Below are 26084 nucleotides of genomic sequence, written 5' to 3' on the forward strand. Positions count from 1 at the left end.
TGGGTTAGTGGGATGAAACGTAAAGTAGGCCATTAAACAAACGATTGGTTAGATTGATACTTTCCGCCTTTTTTTGTTTACACAGAGTAGTTACGTTTGAAAATAGTTTTGCCCTCATAGATTTGGGTAAGTAAGTCAACGTTTTTTATAGTCATGGAGCAACAAATCTGTAGATACGTTTGATGATTTAGAAAAAGGCCCTCAGACAACGAGGGCCTGAACGGATTTTTGTTTTGATTTCAAAAATCTATTTTATATTTGTGCACACGTTCATTATTGAAGCGTTGTAATTAGTAACTCACCCCCCACAAATGGCTAAAAAGTCTTTATATGTAAGAAAAAAAATGGTAAAATAAAAAAAAATGCTTAATAAAAATGAATCTGCTTTAAAGCGCTTTTTATGATGATATATTTAATATTTAAATCATTCGTTGCGTTCGAAATTCAAAATGTCATAAAATACGCTTGAAGAATTTGTTAAATACCTAATAGTCTAAACATGTCGCCGTATTTAATACCGTCACGCGCATCATCGTGTATTCCGAGTCCATGCGCATGTTAGTTAATGCATGTACGTGGCCCATATAACGTTGTGAATGAACTGTGAAATACATGTCATTTGAACTTTGCATATGTACGATTTGATGGAAAATTTATTAGGAGTAATGTGTCATGAATGTGTTTTTTTTTCTTTAGACTATTAGAATTTGATTTAGGTTCGATTTGGTCAGCCTTAGGAATATCTAAGAGTTTTATTGTTTAAATAGAAAATAAACACCGAAGCATACACCATCATAAATCGAATCTTCGTAATACACAGTTTAAAAATTGTATCACAGATAAAGAAATCCTTTTTTTTTGCAAAAATGTTGCCAATCTAACAAAAATATAGTAATGTAAAATCTTACAAAATACCTTATTCGATTTCAAAATCTAACAACAAATAGCGAATAATGATGTGGGAAAAACAAACATTAGAATTATAGTAGGCGTCCGAATAAACATGCCTGCGTCTCGTTGCGAAATTACGATGACGTAACTGACATTAAAAAAGGCGGGAAATAAAAACATTCAACTGAATTCTTGCATAGATCTGTCATTGATTATGACAGATTATATTTTACGTTTTAAAAATAGAATGGTATAGTACGACACAACTTAGATGTAGCATCGGCAAATGCAATAAAACCGATTACTGACGATTTACACAACCAATGGAAGCTTCCTATCGCGCCGTTAGACGCTATTCGTCGCTATAGATTCTTGAGTCAGTGACGTGTCAAATTGACGAATATATTAGGTCATATGATATTACAAGTTATTACTTTTGTATAAAGATCATATTCACATAAGAAATGAATATTGATAATTTGGGATAGCGTACTTAGTTCGGCTGTGATCGGTTTTATGAATTTTGCCGATGCGACATCTAAGTTATGTCGTACTATATCGATTTTCATAAGGCGTCGTGCCAACTGTCTATTTAAATAATATTTGACGTTATTTAAACGAGTTATACATTTGCATTGCTTTTATTGAAATAGTTCTTATGCAAATCCTAGCGTTGCGTATTTTTAAATAGCGAAGACAATTGAGTTGATTGGTATAAATGTTCTAATTACTTTTTTTTTATTTTCAGGTACGAACTTTTAAAAACGCTGTTATGGGCTGTAACGGTAAAAAATGGCATAATAGGCAAATGGTGAGCTTGAAGTTAGTGCTCATTGATATTTATTTTTCAAGATGCATAACATATATGTATAGATATGTATGAGTTCAAGCCTCAGCACACCAATAAATAACCATGCTCTAAAGTTATATATAGTATATATAATATATCTCATTGTAGGAGCATAGTAATGGCTCCAAAACTCCTCACGTTTAGAGGAGGCCTTTGTGATATTAAAAGATTACTCAGTTTCTTGCAATATATTCCGAAACATAAATTTCTTTTAGTATTATAACCGACTAACCTAATAAGGATATGACGTTTTCCCGTTATGGCGAACCCAAAATATTAAATAGGTGGCAGGTATGGACGAAAATAGTTATGACGAAACATGCATTGTAACGCGTAGGGTTCCACTAGCCCTTCACACGTAGAATATTAATGAGTTATCAATGAAAAATACAATAATTATTCCGCTTGTAACCGGTATTAACCAGTTCGCTTTAGCTCTGGATAAGGGATGCATTGTAATAAGCGATACAGCGAATATAGGCAGAACTAATATGCCTAAAGACAAAAAGGAGGCATTATATAGAGCTGTATAACGTTATATTTAATATATATATATATATATTTTATATAAAGGATATTATACTCTTATATATTTGTTTCAAATGCTCTGTGTGTCGAGATGGCCCAGTGGTTAGAACGCGTGCATCTGAACCGATGATTCCGGGTTCAAACCCAGGCAAGCACCGCTGTTTCATGTGCTTAATTTGTCTTTATAATTCATCTCGTGCTCAGCGGTGAAGGAAAATATCGTGAGGAAACCTGCATATGACAAATTTCATAGAAATTCTGCCACATGTGTATTCCACCAACCCGCATTGGAACAGCGTGGTGGAATATGTTCCAAACCTTCTCCTTAAAGGGAGAGGAGGCCTTTAGCCCAGCAGTGGGAATTTACAGGCTGTTGTTTGTTTGTTTAAAGGATATTCAACTCTTATGTATTCGATTCAAAGCCTTGTGTGATTTTATCATTGATCCCAATATGCCTTAATGATTATAAGACGTGAATCTTGATAAGTAGTTAATAATCTAAGTAAGCACCATGTAGTTCCATTACGTTTATCTCGTGCTTGGTCATGAAGGAAAACATCTGAGATTCATCTGCTATATACATATATCTACAAACATTTATTGCGCTAGAGTAGTTAAGTCCAAAATTTCTTCTTAAGAGAAGGCATTCCCCAGGGGGATACAATTTGGATTACATTAAATATAATTAACGTTGTAACATCTCTATATAGTGCCTCGCAGGTGATTGTTTTTATTATAAGGGTTTTTCCACACCGACCCAAAACGGAAGCGACATCATAATCGCATCAAATGGAAAAATTAAGCTCAAACACATCAACAACACGAAGATTCTATCACGATTCGACGTTGGTACAGGCGTGTTCACAAAAACAAGAGTTGTTACAAATGTGTAGTCAAAAGTAGGCTGTGCTTTTTGCCTCTAGGTACACGCACACTAATAAAATAAAGTAGTTTGCTGTTTTATGGTGCAACACTATATAGATATATAGATAATCTAAGCTTATTTTCGGTGTCGTGTATCCCTACCTATAGATAGATATAGATCCCTATATTCATTACCAACAATAATCCTTTAAGATTAGTATTTTGTATGGTTATAGGAAGTCACCCGTGGCTAAATATGATGGCTTTAATATCCAAATTATATAGAACCTATACGCTTTTAAAAAAGTATAGAATTAAAGCTCAAGTTATATTAGTTATTTAAATTTATATAGACCTCTGTTCGTATTATAAGTGTACAAGTTTATAGGTCAAATTATACTGGTTCATTTGTATACACACAAACCAAATTCTACAGAGCCATTACTTCATAGAAAGTGCTTTGAAGTATAGCTCAATTCATTTTGGATGTTTTATTCATATATACCAAATTTTAGAGACCCCGAAGCCTGCATTAAATGTGTGGTATAATAGGTTAAGTTATACTGGCCTTATTAGCGTAGATAGTCATCTATCGAAGGTGTGACCGGCGTGTTAGTCATAATAATTGTGATTACATTGGATTTCTATGTGAATATTAATTTATTTGCTTTACAATTCATAGCATACAGCCTTTGGTTACAGTTGGAATATAATGCAATAGCTGAATGTTTGAATTTTTAATTAGTTCTTTGTAGAATATTTTGTTATTATCTGTAGTAGACAGCTTGGATATATCCTTTGAAATAATAATAATTTAATAATAATTTATTTATTTATTCTCTCCCACATTACATATATTACAGTTTAAACGTATCTTAATAATAAGTACAATAATGTGTGGGAGACAGGAGCCCAAACTAGGTTGCCCTGTGCTAAGGGTCTCCTGGCTCCACCTCTAGGATATCAACAATTTGTTATATAAAATTACATGTAATATGAAAAAGACCAAACATGATAATTATAGACATTGTAAATTATGAAATAAAGACAAATAAAATGAAAAGTAATTTATGTTCGTGACTTTGTTGTATGTGCGCGCATCTGCGAATTTCCGTGTATGTGTGTGCGTGCGTGTGTGTGCGTGTGTGTGTGTGTGTGTGTGTGTGTGTGTGTGTGTGTGTGCGAGCGTGTGCGTGTGTGTGTGTGTGAGTGTGTGTGTGTGTGTGTGAGTGTGTGTGTGTGTGTGCGTGCGTGTGCGTGCTTGCGTGTGTGTGTGTGTGAATTAGTCGGATCGTGGTTATGTATAGCCATTACATTATTATTTTTTCTGTCTCGTCATAGTCAAGTGTTAATAGCCAATCAGTTAGTTTTTTCTTACATGAGAATTTAATTAAATTTGAGATTGTAAATTACGACGAATTAATCAGAAAAATCCAGTGCATTCTTTTTTTAAATCTTAGATTCGAAATTCAAAATCACGATGAATGGTAAGAATCTATCACTATTTTCTTATTTCAAATTTGGAATAAAAAAGGCGCGAAGTCTTTGCGTTACCAAATTAAATTTAAAAGAAAGAATAATTTGAATTCCGAATCACTTTCCCACACATAGACCGGTGACGGAGCAGATAAAAATTCCCAGTATCGAGAAATCGTTGCATCTGTAAAATCAATTATTTTAATTGATTCGACAAAAATAAAATGGCTTCCGAGCAACGAGCGATTGACAGCGTGATTTCGGTGTTTCCCGCTTTTATTTTGACATTGAAGTTATACATCTATGATTATGTGAGCTAATGTATTTTGAGCCTTATTAGTATGGTAATAAGGTTGTATTAAAGTTGGGTATAGGTAAATTAGACGTGAATGTCTTGTTAGATTCGAAGCGTGCGCGACGCGGTGACGCCCTTTGTGAGTGATGTGACTAAAAATAACCGTTTGATCGTATCGAAAGATCTATTGATGATTTTATTTAGGATTCTAGTCGCACTTTCACGTTTTACATTTAGTTTTATATTCTTGTCGACTGTATGATTTGAAACGTTTAAGGAGGATTTATTTATGAACGTTTTAATATATTTTCAGTACGTTTTTAGGAAAGAAACATTTGGTTTATTATTTATTGAAAGCTTAAATTTATTAGCGAATACGATATAAACAAAATACGATATATGTAGGTACAGATTAAATATAAAACTGTCAAAAACCAAATGTACTACTATTCTAATATTTCAAATTACTAATTATTAAGTTATTTAAAATATGAGTAATTGAACATAACAAATCACGATCATCCTATTACATTTAACTGTAAAAAAAAAATAGCATGATTTAAGGATACTGTACAGGCTTTTAAGAGTCATAGTCGAATTAAGAAACTTACATTAATGTATGAACCACGACAACATGACACTCTACACTGGGTAGTCGTATAAACAGATATGTAATAACATATATCGATTATTCCAAACTATTAGATCCACATCGATAAAACATAAAATAAGTATAAAATTTTAATAGGGTACGGAAAAGGTGTCAAATATCTATTTATAAAAAAAATAAAATCGATAAAACAACATCACTAGTTAGGTTAATAACCCCCTCACTAAAACAATATGGGTGCAGGGAATTTGGTAATTGTTGCCAAGCTACGATAATAACGTTCGTGACACACTGAGAACAACCACGCATAAATTTCGTAATAAAATGTGCAATGTTTATCGAAATGATTTTGAAGATGTTAAAATTAATTACAGCATTTAGGTTTTATTAGCGTAGGAAATGAAGCGATTGTATTAATTTGCTTATTTGGATAATTTAAATGAGATATCGCCCGTTGATATTAATTTAGCATACAAGGCCAAGATTGTCAAATTTACAAGACATTTCAATTAACAAAAGTTTCTCCTAAGGTAATCTTCTGATGGAAATAAAACCTTGTTGCATTACAAATGTTTGTCTCTCATAGTATTTAGTCTTACAGCCAAAAAGGTTTTATATAAGACCGTTTAACTTTATCACTACATAATAATCCGAATTGCTATCAACAAAATTTCAGTCAGAATAAAAACATTCAAATCAAAAAGAAATCTAGTGATGATGAAGACCTTATTACATATTTCCATTTTCGTCATTATTTAGGAAACGAGCGTGAGTTCTATTTCCACAGACAGACGGAACAATTTGTATAAACCTTGTTTACGACTACAAACATTTCCACCGTAAGCTTAAACACATCCGTCTACAATCGAGGGAGATTTAGTTGTCAAAACAAATCGTATCATTTGTTTAAAAAACGACTACTTGAAAGTTATTATATAGTTATTTCTTTTTTTTTATATTGTATCGATTTGTTTTAGATAAAGATGAATTTTAGTATTCTGTGCAAGCTCGCTTGAGTCATCATACGTTCCAGCTCCAACAACAACGACAGCCTGTAAATTCCCACTGCTGGGCTAAAGGCCTCCTCTCCCTTTGAGGAGAAGATTTAGAACATATTGCACCACGCTGTTCCAATGCGGGTTGGTGGAATACACATGTGGCAGAATTTCTATGAAATTTGTCACATGCAGGTTTCCTCACGACGTTTTCCTTCACAGCTGAGCACGAGATGAATTATACAGACAAATTAAGCACATGAATCAGCGGTGCTTGCCTGGGTTTGAACCCACAATCATCGGTTAAGATGCACGCGTTCTAACCATTGGGCCATCTCGACTCCAAACAGCAATCTATACTAATATTCTAAATGTGAAAGTGACACTGTCTGTCTGTTGATCTTTAACTGGCAAACCAATCAACCGAATTTGATGAAATTTGCTATGAAGTAAGCTTGACCTCCAAGGAAAGACATAAGCTACTTTTTTGCCTAACGCCATTAAAGCCGCGGGCAACAACTAATACTGAAAAAAGTCGGTCTTTCGGTTTGAAGATCGAATTAAATTAGTGTAAACTACAAGTACAATGGACATAACATTTAAGGCTTCAACAACAAATATCAAATCCAAATTAAAATATATTGTGTATTTAATACGTTTACAGATTGGAATTATCTAAATTAGAATCAACCATTTTTCTTCCAGTAAAATACTTTGCCAAAAAAAACACAACCATTTTTCAAATTTACTAAGACTTATAATTCGAATATTAATATTATGAATTACTATAATCTTGGTATATCAACAACTTTAGTAATTTGAATCAAGAACGCATTTAGTTCTATTTAGTGAATTCGAATTTCGAATCGGGTGGTCTATATTTTATTCAAACAGTCGTGTCATGAACACTTTTTTTTATTAATTGGATTCCTGACTTTTTGGGCTGTTTGTTTAATTAATTGTAAATAATTTGTTTAATTATTGTAATAAACTTACACGTTAACTAAATTTATAATTATCAGATTTTATTTAAATAGAAGTAGTGGAAGACAAATTAAGGCAAAAAAGTAGTTTATCTATTTCGAACTGTTACTGATATTTATGTTTATGATATTTTAATGAAATTAATGACAATTTAATATTTGATAGAACTGTATTGATATAATATTAATAACTTAGAAGTGATTTAAAAAAAATTAAGTTACCGGGTGATGAGATTTCAACGAATCTAAAATCTTTTTTTTTTTTAATTTTTTTGATTTTCTACAGATTTTTCGATTTTTGTTATACCTACTATTTAGACCATAGACAAAAAAAAAGTAAAAAACAAAAGAACAAGATGTTATTGAACCTATTTATAAATAATACGATATAACACAAAAATTACGAGCATTTTTATGTTTATACAAAGCCCACAATTATTGCTATAAGAGAATACCAAAAACACATACTATGAAAGCAACGTAAAGTAAGATTGTATCTACACGTGTGGGTGTAGGATTCCTTTTACTTAAAATGAATTATTCTCTAACATTATCTGCCTTAGACATCTTTAGCTTTAGCTATTCAACCTTTTTGGAATACCACAGATAATAAAAGATATTTATTGAACACAAGTCGCTACGCCAGGCGCTTCGTTTGCGTGACTTTAGCTATGTACAAATTCTTTTCGTTTTCCGATAAAAGGATATATTTCCATTAATTTGGTATGAATATATATATATATGTCGCAGCATGAGATATTTGAATACTTTGATTGAAAATACTTAGTTGATGAGATTTGATTCTGGCCAGTGAGAATCATGTTAGAAAAAAAAAAGAAATGACAGCTGTCAAGAACGATTTGACAGATATGGTGTCGCGGCTTATAAAATATGGTAAAAATCAATATACAACTCCAGCTGTAGACTTGTTGTAATATTTTGTGAATATGTATGTCCAAGATGGTGACACTAACCCAACAATCTTGCTGGCTTCTCGTCATACATATTTGACGACGGAGGTCCGTGGTGGTGGTGTTTCCGTGGTTGAGTAGTGTGTACACCGGTTTACACCGGTACGCCACTCCGAGGCCCAAGGTTGGATTCCCAGCCGAGTCAATGCAGAAAAGTCAATAATTTTTCGATGTTGTCTTGGGTCTGGGTGTTTGTGGTACCGTCGTTACTTCTGATTTTCCATAACACAAGTGCTTTAGCTACTTACATTGGGATCAGAGTAACGTATGTGATGTTGTCCAATATGTATGTATTTATAATACCATTGTATTAATTCAAACAATTATAATTTACAACATTGATTACAATAATCAACTAATTCACCTAATAAACGCCATTTTGTAATTTCGGTTATAACAATAGGTAACAAAATGTCCGCCATTGTATTTCGTAATTTACAACATGTCTGATTTGTATAATTTTAACACTTAAAGGTCAGTAGAGTGTGAAAAGAATATAATTAACCTATTTCCATTGCATTTTAGTGGAAATATTTTAATTGTGAAACATTTGGAGAAATACAGTTCGAAAGTACAAAAAAAAAATGGCCGTCATCAGATGGTCTGATGTTAACGTCACATCAAATAAAATCAAATCAATTTTATTCAACTAAACTTTACAATGAAGCGTTTTCGAATCGTCAACAATTAAATACTACCACCGTTTCGGAAAGCAGCTTCTAGCGAGAAGAAACGACAAGAAACTCGCATGGTTGCTCTTTTCATATAAAAAAATTTACAATGCTGTTATTTACAGTAATTAGTGTCCTATCAAGGAACCCGAGCCTAACTCCAGGCGTTTCGTTGTAAAAAGTATTCTTTTAATGAATACGACCGTGGAATTAATTAATATTAAAATGATATGTCATTAACGCACTAATAAATAAATAATGCAAATCTACCAACCTACATCGGAGCAGCGTGGTCCAAATCTCCTCCAAGGGAGAAGAGGTCTTAGCCCAGCTGTGTAATTTACAGGCTGTTAATGTATGTATGTAGAGTATGATTCAATAAATAGATTTGTGCTGCGAGCACAGCGCACATGTGCATATACTTACCTATATGACGAAGTGTCATACCATTTGTCGGTACGGCATACGAGTTGTCATATACAAATACTAGTAGTCGCCCACGGTTTCGCATGCGTTTTAGGTTGTTGGTTGTTATTCGCGACATCGCAATAGACAGACAGACAAACAAAGTTACTTTTACATTAATAATATTAATATAGATTGTAATTTATTTGATGCTATTTTCTTGAGTCGAGATGGCCCAGTGGTTAGAACGCGTGCATCTGAACCGATGATTGCGGGTTCAAACCCAGGCAAGCACCGCTGATTCATGTACTTAATTTGTCTTTATAATTCATCTCGTACTCAGCGGTGAAGGAAAACATCGTGAGGAAACCTGCATGTGACAAATTTCAAAGAAATTCTGCCACATGTGTATTCCGCCAACCAGCATTGGAACAGCGTGTTGGAATATGTTCCAAACCTTCTCCTCCGAATTAGCAGGCTGTTGTTGCTGTTGTTGTTGTTATTATTTACTTGAAGCTAGGTCTTCATTATGTACATAACTGAATTTGAATTTATTTATAAACATAGGAAATAAACTTTAATAGTTTCATAATGTATCCGCCATCTTGTGAAGTACAAAATAAAATGGCGCCAAAATTTTGACAATGACTAGCATCTATAAAACTATAAAACATTTAGGGCGCGACTACACGGTACCAACACAAGAGGTAATTGAATAGTTTATGGGCTATTGTAGGGAAATTCGGGCATTGTGATTATATCAACACCTCTTTTGTTGAAACGTAAAAGAATTTATTAATAAATTACTCGCGGCCTCTATGAATTTTCTCCTTTGTCGTATTAAAAATAAATGTGGCATATATCATTTATAACTTTGATATACTTCAATATAATATATGCATATTCAGTGGCTCTTGGGTTTGAACTCGCAATCACCTGTTAAGATGCACGCCTTCTAACCACTGGGCCATCTCGGCTCTTACTAGATCACCACAGAAAGAAAAAAACAAAAAATGATACTGAAAACTACTTAAATTAATCACAAAATGTAATTAATCTTTATTGCCATTAAAGCATCTATAAATCAAAACGTTAAGCAATAAAATAAGGCAATAGTCATTATGCTTTTAGTGTTGAAATTAAATAAAACAAATATGCATTGATTGGGAATCAACATAAAGATAATTAGGTTTTTATTATCTGTTACAAAGATGATTTGACATCTGACAAAGATCGCAGCCTAGACAACAAGTGATATAAAAACTTTTTAAAGACTTTATCATCTAGAACTTTTCTTAATCTTTTTTTCTCAACAGAAATCATCTAACAGTGTAACTGTTTTTAAAATATTTATGCGTGTATAGCCTGTTTATTGATGATATAATGGACTATATAACGTCACCGTATATCCTTCAGGGGAAAAACAACCATAAACGCTGGTTGTACTTAGTTAATTAGTTTCTCGTGGTTACGTTCTCAACATGTGTGTTAAATTATAATATACAAAGTCAAATTGGTCTGTGAAATTCTTAACCAAAAATCGCAGTTTAAAATTTTATATTTATGCTAGCGTTTACCTCTGGCTTTGCCCGCGTAGAATATGAAAATGTTTAGAAATTAACTTAAAATATTGGTATACGAAGAGTAGTATACAAAGAAGTTTTCTCTTTGTTTCCAAAAAAAGTAGCCTTTGTCCTATTTCAGGCTCTTTATGTACTAAGACTATTTGTGTACTAAATCGGTCCAGTAGTTTTGGCCATAAAGCAAGACAGACAAACAGACAGTTTCGTGCTCAGTAATGAAAGATAACACGTCAGGTAACCTGCCAGGATTTGTCCACAACCAGCTCTAGTGCGACAGCAATAAAACACCAAGTCTCCTCCTTACTAGAAGGTACCATTACATTTGTTAGAAGTAGTCCTACGCAATCAAAACACAGCGTTCTAAATATTTATTTTACCTGAATATAGTTCTATTAAAAACAATATTTATGATTTTTTTTTTGAAATATTTAAGACACATTATTAAATAGTTTGAGTGCCTCTCCATCCATTAACATAATATTTAAAGCACACGAAAATAACCAAATGACATTTGACAGTAACAATAAAAACCCGCATACGACGAATCGTTGAAATTCATTCATTATTTAACCAATTGAGAGTTTTTTGACCTGAAGGGATGATTTTAATCGATACAATCGAATGAATCGAGTTATCTGACGTTTAACGATTATTGAACGATGGTGTATCTTGTACTTGTTATCGAATGAGTATTAAAAAATAATTTGTTTGCCAATGTGTCGTCTGCGAGTAATATACACACATGTTGTGTTAACATGTGTATATTTCGGTTGTAAATGTGTTCTGTTCATGAAATATTAAAAATAAATTTAGTTGGTTTTCGAAATGTAGTTGTTAAATTTGAAATTCGAATTTTAAATTAAATGTCAGAACTATAGTAGTGTACTCTGTGGAAATGCCTATTCATTCTAAGTATCGTTAAAAACGTTATCTGTTATAATTATATAAGAATTCCAAAAATTTTGAGAAGTTAATCTAATAAATAACATTATTCCGAAAATTAAAATAAATAAAACAATTTTATAACAAAAGAAGCCGATTAAAACCAACTAACGGAAACTAAATTAAAAGATTATTCTAAGATATATTTTTTAATTACTTTAGACTGACGTTAACTTTTAATCTCCATTATTATTTCATTAAAAGATTAATTAAATCGGTAGTTGTATCGATACGATCGGATCTATTGTTTTGAAAATCGAATCTCTATTCGTACTGTAAACTAAAACAAACAATGCTGATAAGAACTAAAACTTTCGCGCGTAAAATATAGAATACAGATAAATAATTAATACATAAAAAAAAACATTGTATTCGATTTTTTTTTCTAATTTTGTTCTATGAAAGTAATCATAAAAAATGAATAAAGTTATAAATCTCAGTAGTGTTCTTCATAAATATTTAGTATTTTTATTTCGGAACTTTTTAGTCATAGTAATTATTGAACTACGTAATTATACCCGTTTAAACAGTATTTACATTTTTATTGTACTTTAAAAGTGTGAAGTTATTGTTTGTGTTGTGAAACAAACCGAGGTTAGAATTGAAATGGCGGGCATTCTTTCGGTCTATTTTAGCGCCATATTGGGAGCGTTGACCCGTGCGCCCGCGCATGGAACTTGAGCGTTTCGCTATAGATAATTTATTAGTTATTTACTCTTTGGTAGATTGTCTTTTAACAATTAGTTTTTATAACATAAACAATATATAATTAACCATATTATTTCAATTACAAACACAATTTATTTCAATTTCGTTTTATTATTTACCAGTTACAAATCAGAGACAACAAATACAGCAATTTGTTACAATCTATTGAATGAATGGTTTGTTGAATGAATGTCTTATCATTAATATTACTATTGAACGGTTATCTTATGTTGAAATCTTATGTTGATGAATTTACATATTTATGCAGCTAAAAATAAGTACTATTTTTGCAAATCACAAGGCCAGAGAAAAATGTGCTATAAATCTGATTAATGTAAACAAAACACAGTCTATGTAATAAACTTTCTATTAAAAACAATCTTCAATGACTGTTTACAACGAAGATCCGTTTGACCTATATACTAAATGTACTAAAATTGATTATAACCTGAATTATTTTAGATGTATATGAAACATTACCTATATCATAATATTTAGTAGCAAACTTTATTTTACGTCATATGTATTAATAATTTCAGTTAAAAGAAACAATGAAATGGACTGCGTATAACTAAATTATATGGATATTAAACTAACACTAATTATTGGTATAATGAAATTACACGTGCAGTGTTCACGAGCCGCGTGTTCTTAGAGTCAATTTTTAATTGTTGACAGATTAAAAATAAGGCGCCATTTATACCTGTCAAAGTAATTTAAAAATCGAAGGGTGTGTAACAGAATTGTCAGAAATGTTGTTAATGTTTAAATTATCACTACATATTATAAAACAAGCCCCCAGCTGCGTCTGTCTGCGTATGTTCGCGATATACTCCAAAATTACTGAACGGATTTTCATGCGGTTTTTAATAACAGACAGTGGGATTCATAAGGAAGGTATACGTACATAATTTATTAAGGTTTTTGTGTAAATAAGTTGGCAAAAATATAAAAAAAAGCTTCTGTCCATCCGTGCGAAGCCGGAACGGGGCGCTAGTTTCATATAAAGAATAAAATGTTAACAAAATCATCTTGTAGGTACTATTTTAGTTACACTGAGATTACTATTATTTAGAATTGGTTTTAAATTTTGCACTCCTATATGAGTAAGACATAAAACGTTTATAGCTCATAAGTTTTTACTTATATTAGTTTATCCTAATAGATATATATAATATACTTAAATTAGATCACATTTGTCTAGACAGTGATATCATAGACAAATTAATTAGAAATTATACAGCAAGGTCATTACATCACCCTGTATACGACCTACATTCGAGTCTAGACTTCAACAATACTCCTAGGACGTAACATTAATCATGAATAAATAGAAATTAATTCGTTCCAACATTTATTTACACTTTTATTGTCCTAATGTCGTAAGTCAATGTCATTTTCCTCTGCTTAATGACGTTTTAATGTTAGACAAGTAAGCTTTAACACAAGCTAATGCAGTATTTTTTTCTTTTTTTTTTTTGATGAATTTTAGTTGGCACAGTGCACATTTTATTCGGCTAAGTAACTTCAAAGAAGAGACGTAGGAGTTTGATTTAAATGATTACAAGGTTACCAAAAAGCATTTTGTGGTTACACAAATTGTAAAATTTAAGGTTTCCTGGAAGAGATACCTGTTTTAGGGATAAGGCAGCCTTGTGCATCTTAAACGTGACTATACGATGTATTTACTGGTGTACAATTTTGTTTTTGACTGTCAACTTAGTTGTAAGAACTTTTGAACCGTCATATAAGTTCAAATTACATACTAGTAGTCGGCCGTGGGTTCGCTTGCGTTTTTGGATGTTGGTTCTCATGTACTATTTTTTTTTATGGTATAGGTTTCGAGCATATGGACGGCCACCTGATGGTAAATGGTCACCATCACCCATAGACAATGACGCTGTAAGAAATATTAACTATTCCTTACATCGTCAATGTGTCACCAACCTTGGGAACTAAGATGTTACGTCCCTTGTGCCTGTAGTTACACTGGCTCACTCACCCTTCAAACCAGAACACAACAATGCTGAGGACTGTTATTTGGCGGTAGAATAAATGATGAGTGGGTGGTACCTAACCAGACGGGCTTGCACAAAGCCCTACCACCAAGACTAGGCAAAAAAGTAGCCTATGTCCTTTCTTAGAGTTCAAATTTGCTTCATACCAAGTTTCATCAAATTAGGTTCAGCGGTTTGGTCGTGAAAGAGAGATAGACAGACGGATCACATTTATAATATTAAATATAGATTGGAATCAGATCAAGGTTGAGTACCCATTAAAAGGCTTTAATTAAATAAAACGAAGAAATTACATTATTGATTTACTTTGTACCATCAATTCGTGACCTGATTAAGATGCATCTACAGAACCCATCGAGAAAAGGCTCGAAGTAACTTAAAAATGAGTGTTAAGTCTCTCAAGTATGCACTTAATTTATAGCGTAGTTAGAATAAAAAACTGATGACGCTGTTTAAGCGAATGGGGCAAGAGAGAACAAGGAAATGACAACTTTTTCCAAGAACTTGTACCAAATTTCCGAAAAATTTGCAATGAATAAAATGGCGTTTATTGTAAAAGACTCCGAAAATTATGACGATAATTGGAGAATTTTCAGCGTTCACACGAAATATGAATACATTTAGACATTTCGATGTGTACATATAACAATAATAATACATCTCGTCTGTTTGTACAGGACTTACGCGGTATGGGAGTTTTATGGTTACTTTATCAAGATAAGGAATGAAATGACACTGCGCCGGTTTCGTGATATCAGGAATGTATCTAAGAAGACATTTTGTTATGAAACGCCTTAGTTCGTTGTTACGTTTGTTTCGTAAAAAAAAATCCTTGGCATTTATTGGACATGGTCATAACTATAGATGAGTAGTTGTTGACCGCGGTTTCGCTCGCGTTTTATGGGTTAATTATTATCATGTGTTAAGTTCGTCTGGGTAGGTACCACCCACTCATCAGTTATTCTACCGCCAAATAACAGTACTCAGTATTGTTGTGTTCCGGGTTGAAGGGTGAGTGAGCCAGTGTAACCACAGGCACAAGGGACATAACATCTTAGTTCCCAAAGTTGGTGGCACATTGACGATGTAAGGAATAGTTAATATTTCTTACAGCGTCATTGTCTATGGGTGATGGTCCACTTACCATCAGGTGGCCCATATGCTCGTCCGCCAACCTATACCATAAAACAAGAAAAAAACAAACAAAATAAGTAGCCTATATCTTTCCTTGGAGTTCAAGTTTGCTTCATAGCAAATTTCGTCAAATTCGATTGATATGACAGTGAAAGAGCGTCAGACAGACAGAGTTACTTTCACATTTATAATGTTATTATATCTATCCTCTTTGGTATACAAATCTAGAGCAAAGAGTTACGGCTTGTGAATATTATGCAAAGGCATCATCTTCTATGGGTTCTAGAGAGCCACTACTGTGGGTTTCGTCACGATCAATATAATTTCTGAGCAGAGAGCGTAATCTAAAGTTCATCTTCAAATCTTGATTGCACAATTAGATGCTTCACGTTAAATATTTCTTCATTTTTAATGAATGATTTTTTTTGTAACTGTATCATTAATTCATTACATAGTATAAAACAAAGTCGCTTGCCGCTGTCTGTTTCTATGCTTAGATCTTTAAAATTAGGACGGATTTTGATGCGTTTTTTTTAATAGATAGAGTGATTCAAGAGGTAGGTTTTTGTATATAATATACATGTACAATATAGTATATTTAGTATCAGTATTGCACCCGTGCGAAATCGGAGTGGTTTACTAGTTGCAATATAAAGCAATCACAGCTTCTAAATATTCAATTAGCTTAAGTTATCTTATTGTATCTTAATATTTAAATGATTAAAAGTTGCATTTTTTGTTTGAATACGGGAAATACTGTTTACTTTTTTGTATTGAATGAAAGTGAAGTTAGCGTTAATTCAGCTATGAATGAAACCTCCTTACATAGAAAATTACATAAGCTAACCATCCAGACAAAAACTCTTCGCCAATCCAGCGGCCAACCGGTTGGCTGTCCCGGTTAAATAGTGTTGGGACATTAAAAGTATCGATATTTATTTTAATCAAATATTATCTATACAAAATGTTTGTGTTAGTTTAAACTTATTGTCTATGGTTTTCCAAATCTAGAAATGCATATTTTATTATAAGTATTTGTAAGAAGCATTCTGTACTCCTGCTAATATTTAAAAAAATGTATTGAAAAGTTTACTAAAAATCTATATTGTAATTTACAGTTTATTTAAAATATAATTAAACACAAAAACGATTAACTATAGGAGGTACAAAGAGCGCATTAAATATCGTTATAAAATATATGTTTATTCTACTACATATATATTTTATATAAACAGTAGCAAATGAATAAAAATATCGACAATTCACATCACTACGACAGAATGCGGCGCAGTGACTCCCTATGTGAATGAACACTTTAGACAAGCTTGCGTATTCGCCGTCCCTTTAACACTTATACAAATTACATAAGAGTGAATGAAACAGCAACAAGTCAACTAAACCTTCGTATTATAAAGCTGTAAAGTTGAACGAGTTTCGTGCGCCAAGATTAAAACCTTTTTGGTGTATTTTTTTATTATTCCGCCTTCAAAGGATAAAAGTATTACTCGTATTAATTGTTACGTCGGAACTCTTTGATGTGTTAAGAAACTGTATCAACAGAACTAAATTTGGATAAGATTGTCTCGTATTCACATGTTAATCTAGTGCCGAGATTAAAAAGTTCCATTTTTATTGGTCTGTAATGTTAAGTAAAACGTTTACTTTATGGACGAAATTTTAACTCGTGTACCAAAAAGAAGTTTAATCACATTTAAAAAACAGAAGCTTTTGAAATCAGCAGTTTATAAATACTTGCGACCGGACCCCGCTTCACACGAGTTCAATGCTGATAAATATACTACAGAATGCCTTCAGAAAGTCTAACATCATCATCATACATACAGATACATACATACATACATACATACATACATACAGTACTGTACTACATTAGGATTCAGCCAGAGTCAGCGCATAAATGTGTGTATTTATGACATTAATTTAAGAATTAGTGTCTAGCTTATCGTACATGTATCTATTATAAAAAACCGCATCAAAATCCGTTGTGTAAATTTTAAAGATCTAAGCACACATGTGTTTTATACTATGTAAAGATGTAACAAAATTAATCTGAAATAATTTTGAGCAATTAAGATTCTTTAGATTAATATATATCTAGATATAGTATCGCACTACGATATAACAAACACAAGCAAAACTTTATTATCTCTGTGTGTGTGTCAGCTACACTTGACACACGCCAATTGTCATACTGGTTTGTTTGTGTGTGTGCTTTGTAGCGAACTATTGACCACCAATGTTTTACACTTACTCACCTACACCTGTATAAACATATAAACAATCAAAGTAAGAATCAATAAATGGTGCAATTTTTTTTTAACGTTTAGGTACAAAAATATGAAGTCAAAGGTACGAGGTTATTGGAAAATAAAATAAACGTCAATGTTTTCAAGAATTTCTATGTAAACTTTATTCAATATAGAAGCATTACACTTTCTTATTGATGGTCAATTGAAACACTACCACCGGTTCGGAAAAGTAAACGCCCTGACCTGAGAAGAACCGGCGAAAGAAACTCAGCTGGTTTATTTTTTTTGGTTTGTCTCATATATTATATAAACAATTTAATATGAAATGAAATAGCCAGGAGGCGATCGTTTCATTCCCAAGGTGTGTTATCAATCATAAACTCATTAATTGTATAATAAGTAATAACCTTTTAAACACAAGCGTTCCTTAATAAAAAAACAACAGGCATTTTAAACGCTTTGTTTTTCTTTTGGCAACAGAGGCATTTTAAACGCTTTCTGGCTATACAGTTACTATTTCTACTTATCTAATAATTTATAAGAAAATATAATATTTTAATTTTTTACTTTAACTTACATTTATATTACAATGGAATATTAATATAATCTTTAAAAAAATATACAGTTACATTATAAGACTGTATGAAACTCAAATAATATATTAAGCTCGTATTCACATGCAAACAATTAACTCAAGAAGGCACTCCCACTACACACGAGTCCTTTAGCCTTCGCCAGAAGGACACTCAACGCACACACGCAAATATACGCACTGTTCACAGATAATTAAACTATAAGATATTTCTCGAATTACTTAACGATCTTTTTATGAGTGTTCTAAATTCAAAACACATAATTTTTAAATTTTATAACGTCAAAACTACTATATACATTATTTTTTCTAATATTGTATATTATTTGTTATGGATTTTTTATATATTTTTTTAAAATGAAACAAGAAATGTCAGTGTGGACCACGTTTTCCAAGAAGACGACAAGCTCGAAGACCAGCGAAGATCTGCTGATGTTCAGTAAAAATATAAAATAACGCCAAAATTTATAAAAGTCAAATGTAAAAAAAAGGTACTGGCAACTGTGAGCCTGTGGATGTTATAAATTAAAAAAAAAAATCATGAAACCTACATTAGCACAGACTTTAAAATGTTTTTAATAATATTCAAATTTAGAACGTAATAAGAGAAGAAAAATTATGTTTTAACACAGTAAAGATTATATTAAACTACACATGAACATATGGCAGAATTTGCACGTGTTACGAAAATAAACGATTAGGTTATACAGTCTGCTGAATCTCATTTGAGATTTGGTTCAAGGTTATATTTGGGAATATTCTGTTGATGAATTACATTGCTCGGTGCTATGTGTATCTGTCATATTATTTACATTCGTTTCGGAAATAGAATTTATCTGTTTAACATAACAAATGAATACAGTATCGATTAATTATTACATATATAACATTCTAAGTATTGTTCTATAAATATTGAAATTATATTTATTTCGTTTTCAGTGGCTTATTGGATTTCGACCTTTGTCTATATTATATAAGTCATTTAAAAAAAACTAATATTTTATTTAAAATTTATTTTATTACTTTAAATTTTAAGTTTTTTTTTAAATGACATTTTTATAATATCTGTGACTTATATAATATAGACAAAGGTCGAAATCCAATAAGCCTTTTAAGTTTTCTTTATCAACAAAATTCCAGTCATGTTTCAATTAATTGTGACTTCAATTATCCAGTCATAAACTTTTCTTTCAACAATATTTTATTTGATTTATATATTGCTAAGTGACAAATGTCTCGTTACAAGAGAAAGCCTATTTACTCCATTGCACTCCTAAATGCCTTGAGTTCCTCGTGATTTCGCGGAAAACTTTCTTCTTTCGGAATCGTGTCATCTTCAGTGACCAAGTGTATAATTTTTACTACTTATAATCGGGTCAGACATTTTATAATTTCGTTTTTATGACTTGTTTTTGACGGACGTCAGAACCGAATCATATTATGTAGATTCAATGATTTTATTATTTATGCAATTTTAGCGCTAGTTAAAAAGGTAACTTCTGAGTTTCTTGCAGGTTCTTCTCAGTAGATTTTATATTCCGAACCCGTGGTAACTACACTTAATATAGTTGTTAAATGACGATTCAAAAGTGCTTGTCAAAGCTTACTTGAATAAAGTTGATTTTGATTTGATTTGACTTATTATTTTTTAGAATTGGTGGGTTATAAGATGATGTATTTATTTTAGCGTTATTTATTCAGAAGCGACGAAAGCTTTACATGTAATATTTTGTATAATAAATAATAATCTTAATAATTCATATTTTAAACACGAAATTAACTAAATCTGTTTGTATGACAATACATTTTTACAAAGAAATCTTGAACCCTTAACATACTATACGATACTTTTATGACATCTGCCTTCTACTAAAACGCGAGCGAAAACTACAACTTACATCTCATAAATATTCCACTGCTGGTCGAAAGTCTCATTTCCTTTTACAGAGAATGATTGATTTGTTATTGGGATAGGCTGGTTTTCTAACGAACTACCAGATAAGCTATACCTGTATTATAATCCGAATGTAGTTCATCATAGGTCATCATAGGTTGAAAGAGTAACAAATACACTATTTGTTACTCTTTCAAACCTATGCACTAAGTTTGATATTTTTTGGTATAAAGCAAGCATTTAGTAAGCTAGTACTACGCACAGGCTTCGCACGGGTGCAATGCTGAAAACATACTATAGAATTTGTTTATTTACGATATCGCGTTAGAAACGTCTAAAATGATCCTTGTTCCTTTTCTGTATTTTACATGTATTGTATACAAAAACCTTTCTCTTGAATAACTCCATCTATTAAAAAAACCGCATTAAAATCCTTTGCGTCATTTTAAAGATCTAAGCATATATAGAGACAGACAGCGGTAAGCGACTATATTTTATACTATGTAATCTATGCATATAATAAAATGGGAGTGTCTGTTTGTAATATTAAATTAGCCCTTTTTACTCAATGCATATGTGTGTATATACGATACATATACCAAAATATCATTTTTTCTGTCTGTCTGTTTGTTCCGGCTAATCTCTGGAACGGCTGGACCGATTTTGACGGCTTTTTCACTGGCAGATAACTGATATAATAAGGAGTAACTTAGGTTACAATAATATTTTTTTTCGTTAAATTCAAACGCGTACAAGGTCAAGGGCACAGCTAGTGATAAATAAAAACCATGTATAAATTCCGTAAGAAAATCGTGCCTCAAAAATGTCGTGTTGTGAAAACAAAATGGCGTCTTCGCAAGTCCATACATAATGCATCAAGTTTTGTGATTCTGATTAGCTTTGACAAACGAGCGCTTTGTTTTGGTTCTCTGTGGCATTGAGATTAATGAATCCTGTGTTTGAAATGACATTATTTTGGATACGTTTAGTGTTTCAAGGTCAAATTTGAATGTAACGTTGTAATGAAACATATTTGAGTCAGAAATTTTACTTTATAGTATTGTAAATTTGTTCCTTAATCTAAAAACAATAATTTGACATCGGTTCTGTTTCATCTGTTTCGTTTTTTTTTTATCTCTACTGATGCATTTTTATTTGTATACATTTTAATAGTTCGAAGGAGGTTTTAGTTATCGTTCATTTCTTTCTAAATAATTCAATAGATAAATGAAATATTTGAATTATTTCTAACAAGCGTTCCGCACTGGTACACCGTCAATATATTAATAAAAAATATATATATAAAAATAAATTTAATACTCTAAATTATTCTAGAATAATGTACCGTACTACCTAAGTTTGTAATAATATCTTTATATCTCATAAATACATTCAAATATAAAATACTTACATGAAATAACAATTTTGACTTATAAACTGCATCAACTCTATCAACCGAATTAAAGCCAGACAAAATAGAAAAAAAAACTACTTTTTCCATATAGATAAATAATTACATGTTTGACGTCTAACACAAATTTATTTCATTCATTCATTCATTCACAAAGTTGTTGACATTAAAGTTTGAATATAACAAGAGGCTTAAGTCACACGCTAAACTACACTTTGTTATAAATTGTTGCTTAAAATAAATCCTCATTAATGTCATGGTCCTTTTGTAGCTATGACCCAATTGATGACATCAGTCTCATAGACTTATTGTCTATGGTTTCCGCCACACCCTGCCCTCGAGAGATTTAGCTATGACATTTAAACTTTATGGAATATTCTCGCACCTTGGTGTCAAACCGTTTCTTAACGTTACTAATATAAAAAAGCTTAGGACTATAACGGTGTAAGTACTTTGAGTCATACTCTGAGGTCATAGTATGTCGAATAACAACCTACATATAATATATAGTCCAAATCAATCGAAGCAGATATAAAAACAAACAAAATTTACATGTACGTTTTTCATGCGATTTAATAAAAAAAAAAAAATTATGGTATAAGTTGGCGGACGAGCATATGGGCCACCTGATGGTAAGAGGTTTCCATCACCCATAGACAATGACGCTGTAAGAAATATTAACTATTCCTTACATCGTCAATGCGCCACCAACCTTGGGAACTAAGATGTTATGTCCCTTGTGCCTGTAGTTACACTGGCTCACTCACCCTTCAAACCGGAACACAACAATATTGAGTACTGTTATTTGGCGGTAGAATAACTGGTGAGTGGGTACCTCCCCAGACGGGCTTGCACAAAGCTACCAAGTAAAGCTATAATAAAAAAATCAGTTATATTGTGCACTACTAAGATTTCATAAATATGATTAATATATCTTTATTTATTATACAGCACTATTACACTTAACTACTTATATGCACTTTAGTTTGACTTCAAAAATTCCGATGACAGTTTTGACGTTCAGTACGCCATTGCTTCGCAAATCCACAGTGAATATCACAGATTATTACAGACAAGCTCTCGACCAATGGCATCGCGTCGATTCGCTGTCAAGATTTCATTTGCTTTTTATCCTCTTAAGATTAGTGTAGAGTAAAATTAATAATCATTTAACTGTAATTCGAGATGGCCCAGTGGTTAGAACGCGTGTGACCGATGATTGCGGGTTCAAACCCAGGCAAGCACCGCTTATTCATGTGTTTAATTTGTCTTTATAATTCATCTCGTGCTCTGCGGTGAAGGAAAATATCGTGTGGAAACCTGCATGTGACAGGTTTCATAGGGATTCTGCCACATGTGTATTCCACCAACCCGCATTGGAACAGCGTGGTGGAATATTTTCCAAACCTTCTCCTCAAAGGGAGAGGAGGCCTTTAGCCCAGCAGTGGGAATTTACAGGCTGTTGTTGTTGTTATTGTTGTTGTAACTGTGATTCTTAACATACAGAAATTATTACCGTATCAGTTTACATTTTAATTTTTATTTAAGAGATAATCCCTACAAACGGACATACCGACAGTTGTATCGTGTAACCTTTAATTATAATAAAATTATCTGAGATTCGAATATACGTATCTTATTACAAGGTTTCATTATAAACGCAACATAATCCCGACATATATTATATGTGTTGTACAGGCTGGTATGTTCGGCTTTGTTTATGTGTACTTTAAACCCCTATGTGATAAAAGTTGTATATGTTTTAAGGTATCAATATATATTATTGTTATATTCATTGACATTTGATATATGATTTATGTCGCACACGGATTCGCTTGCATTTTCTGTGTTAGTTGTCAAGTATTAGGTATGAAAGTGTGTGTGCTTTTATGGATTCAAGCTTGCTTCGTATCAAACTTCATCAAAATCGGTCTAGTTTTTGTGTCGTGAAAGCGTAACAGAGAGTTTGTTTTATATTTATAATATGCAATAGATTTTACGAAATATAATTAGTATTTGTGTACTACATTCGTCTATTATTATAGAAATTTTTATATCAAGACTTTTAACTTTTTAAGAAAAGATTCATTCACGCCATATTTCAATGGGAGTATCTCTTTGTCTGTCTTTTTGTTACAGCTAATCTCTGGAACGGCTGGAGCGTTTTTAATGGGACTTTTATTGTCAGATAGCTAATGCGATAAGGATTAACTTAGTTACACTACAATAATGGTTTTTTGTTTCATTGAAATGCGCTTGAACAGAACTATTGACTTTAAGGCTATATAACCTACTTGATATACCAAGAGTAATCAAACATTAAAACATTTACAATACAAGATCATATAAATGATTAAAAGCGTTAGATGATATGTTTATGATTTTTATGCAGCATATATAAGTAAAAGTGTTTAATTAACATACATATGTTATTTAATTGAGTTCTTGAAGCTGTGATACATTTAACATAGTATTGTTAATTGATATTAATGTGGCTGTAATTTACTTTGTAGCTAGTACCCATTGATCATATATTCCGCCCACTAGTAAAAAGTGTTGTTGTTTTTTGGATTGATAGGTGAGTGAGATAGTATAACATGTATAAGGGATATAACATCTTAGCTCCTGGGTTACTAGTAAAGTATATAATACCTGTCTATGGGTGACCACTTACCGTCAATTTTCCCAATCATATAATGTGTGTTTATATATAAAACAAATCAGAATTTGATTATATAAATAGTTTTGTCATTCCGAAAATTTTACTATCACATTTGATATCATCTCAGTTGTTGTACGCGTAAATCAATAAAACTTAATCTAAAACCGTTTTGTTCATATAAATCTTTATTATAAACTTTTATTAGCAATTAATGACTTCACGAGAGGACAAGACTAAATTAGACTTTATTTTATGGTATAGGTTGGCGGACGAGCATATGGGCCACCTGATGGTAAGTGGTCACCATCACCCATAGACAATGACGCTGTAAGAAATATTAACTATTCATTAAATCGTCAATGTGCCACTAACCTTGGGAACTAAGATATTATGTTCCTTGTGCCTGTAGTTACACTGGCTCACTCACCTTTCAAACCGGAACACAACAATACTGAGTACTGTTATTTGGCGGTAGAATAAATGATGAGTGGGTGGTAGCTACCCAGACGGGCTTGCACAAAGCCCTACCACCAAGAAAGAAGCCATGTCATTTAAAGCCATAATTAAAAACGTCAGAGAAATGTTACACGTTATATCATTAAATAAACAAAAATATATAATTTAATTTCGGTCACATTTATATTGAGAATTATAGTCTTTCAAAGGTTTGATACACAAATGTCATATAATCCAGCACCAAGTGGAAGATAACTCCTCAATAACGTAGTCATATAAGATGATGAGAGGCAATTGAGGAACACGCTTACTGCATGAGTCGACATAACATCGTCCTGAGTCCAAGTCACAAGCGGTCGACCTTAAGGTCAAATCTTATACTTAACAAATATATAATTACTGGAATCATTTAATTTTGTTTATCGTTTAGGTATATATAATTATGGTATTTTTAATCGACTTCAAAAAGGAGGAGGTTATCAATTGGTCTGTATTTTTTTAACATTAATCTCTGTTCAAAAAGTAGAAGATAAAAAATATAGTTTATTAAAGTTCATTTAGAACAAAAAGTAGATAAATAATAACATCTACTTAATCTATGTATATCAAAGATTATAAAAAAAGAGAAAAACGGATTTCAGTTACAATGATTAACTATTTAATAAAGAAAGTCCTTGAACAGTAACAGTCTGTAAATTTCCCACTATTTACAAAGCCACCTCTCCTTTAAAGGAGAAGGTTTCGAACACCTCTACGGTGCTCCAAACCGGATTTCTGGATAAATTCAGGAATTGCGTTGAAATTATACACATGCAAGTTTCCTCACGATGTTTTCCTTTACCACAGAGCACATAAAATTTCTTCGACTTTTTTAC

General features: G+C 32.0%; 1 protein-coding gene across 2 annotated transcripts in view; it reads left to right on the forward strand.

Moving 5' to 3' along the window:
• Positions 1–26084, forward strand: part of LOC124540719 (limbic system-associated membrane protein-like) — a 167106-nt gene that overhangs the window by 110622 nt on the left and 30400 nt on the right. The gene's annotated exons all lie outside the window — the stretch shown is intronic.

This window comes from Vanessa cardui, chromosome 26, assembly GCF_905220365.1.
Source record: "Vanessa cardui chromosome 26, ilVanCard2.1, whole genome shotgun sequence".
Classification (NCBI taxonomy): domain Eukaryota; kingdom Metazoa; phylum Arthropoda; class Insecta; order Lepidoptera; family Nymphalidae; genus Vanessa; species Vanessa cardui.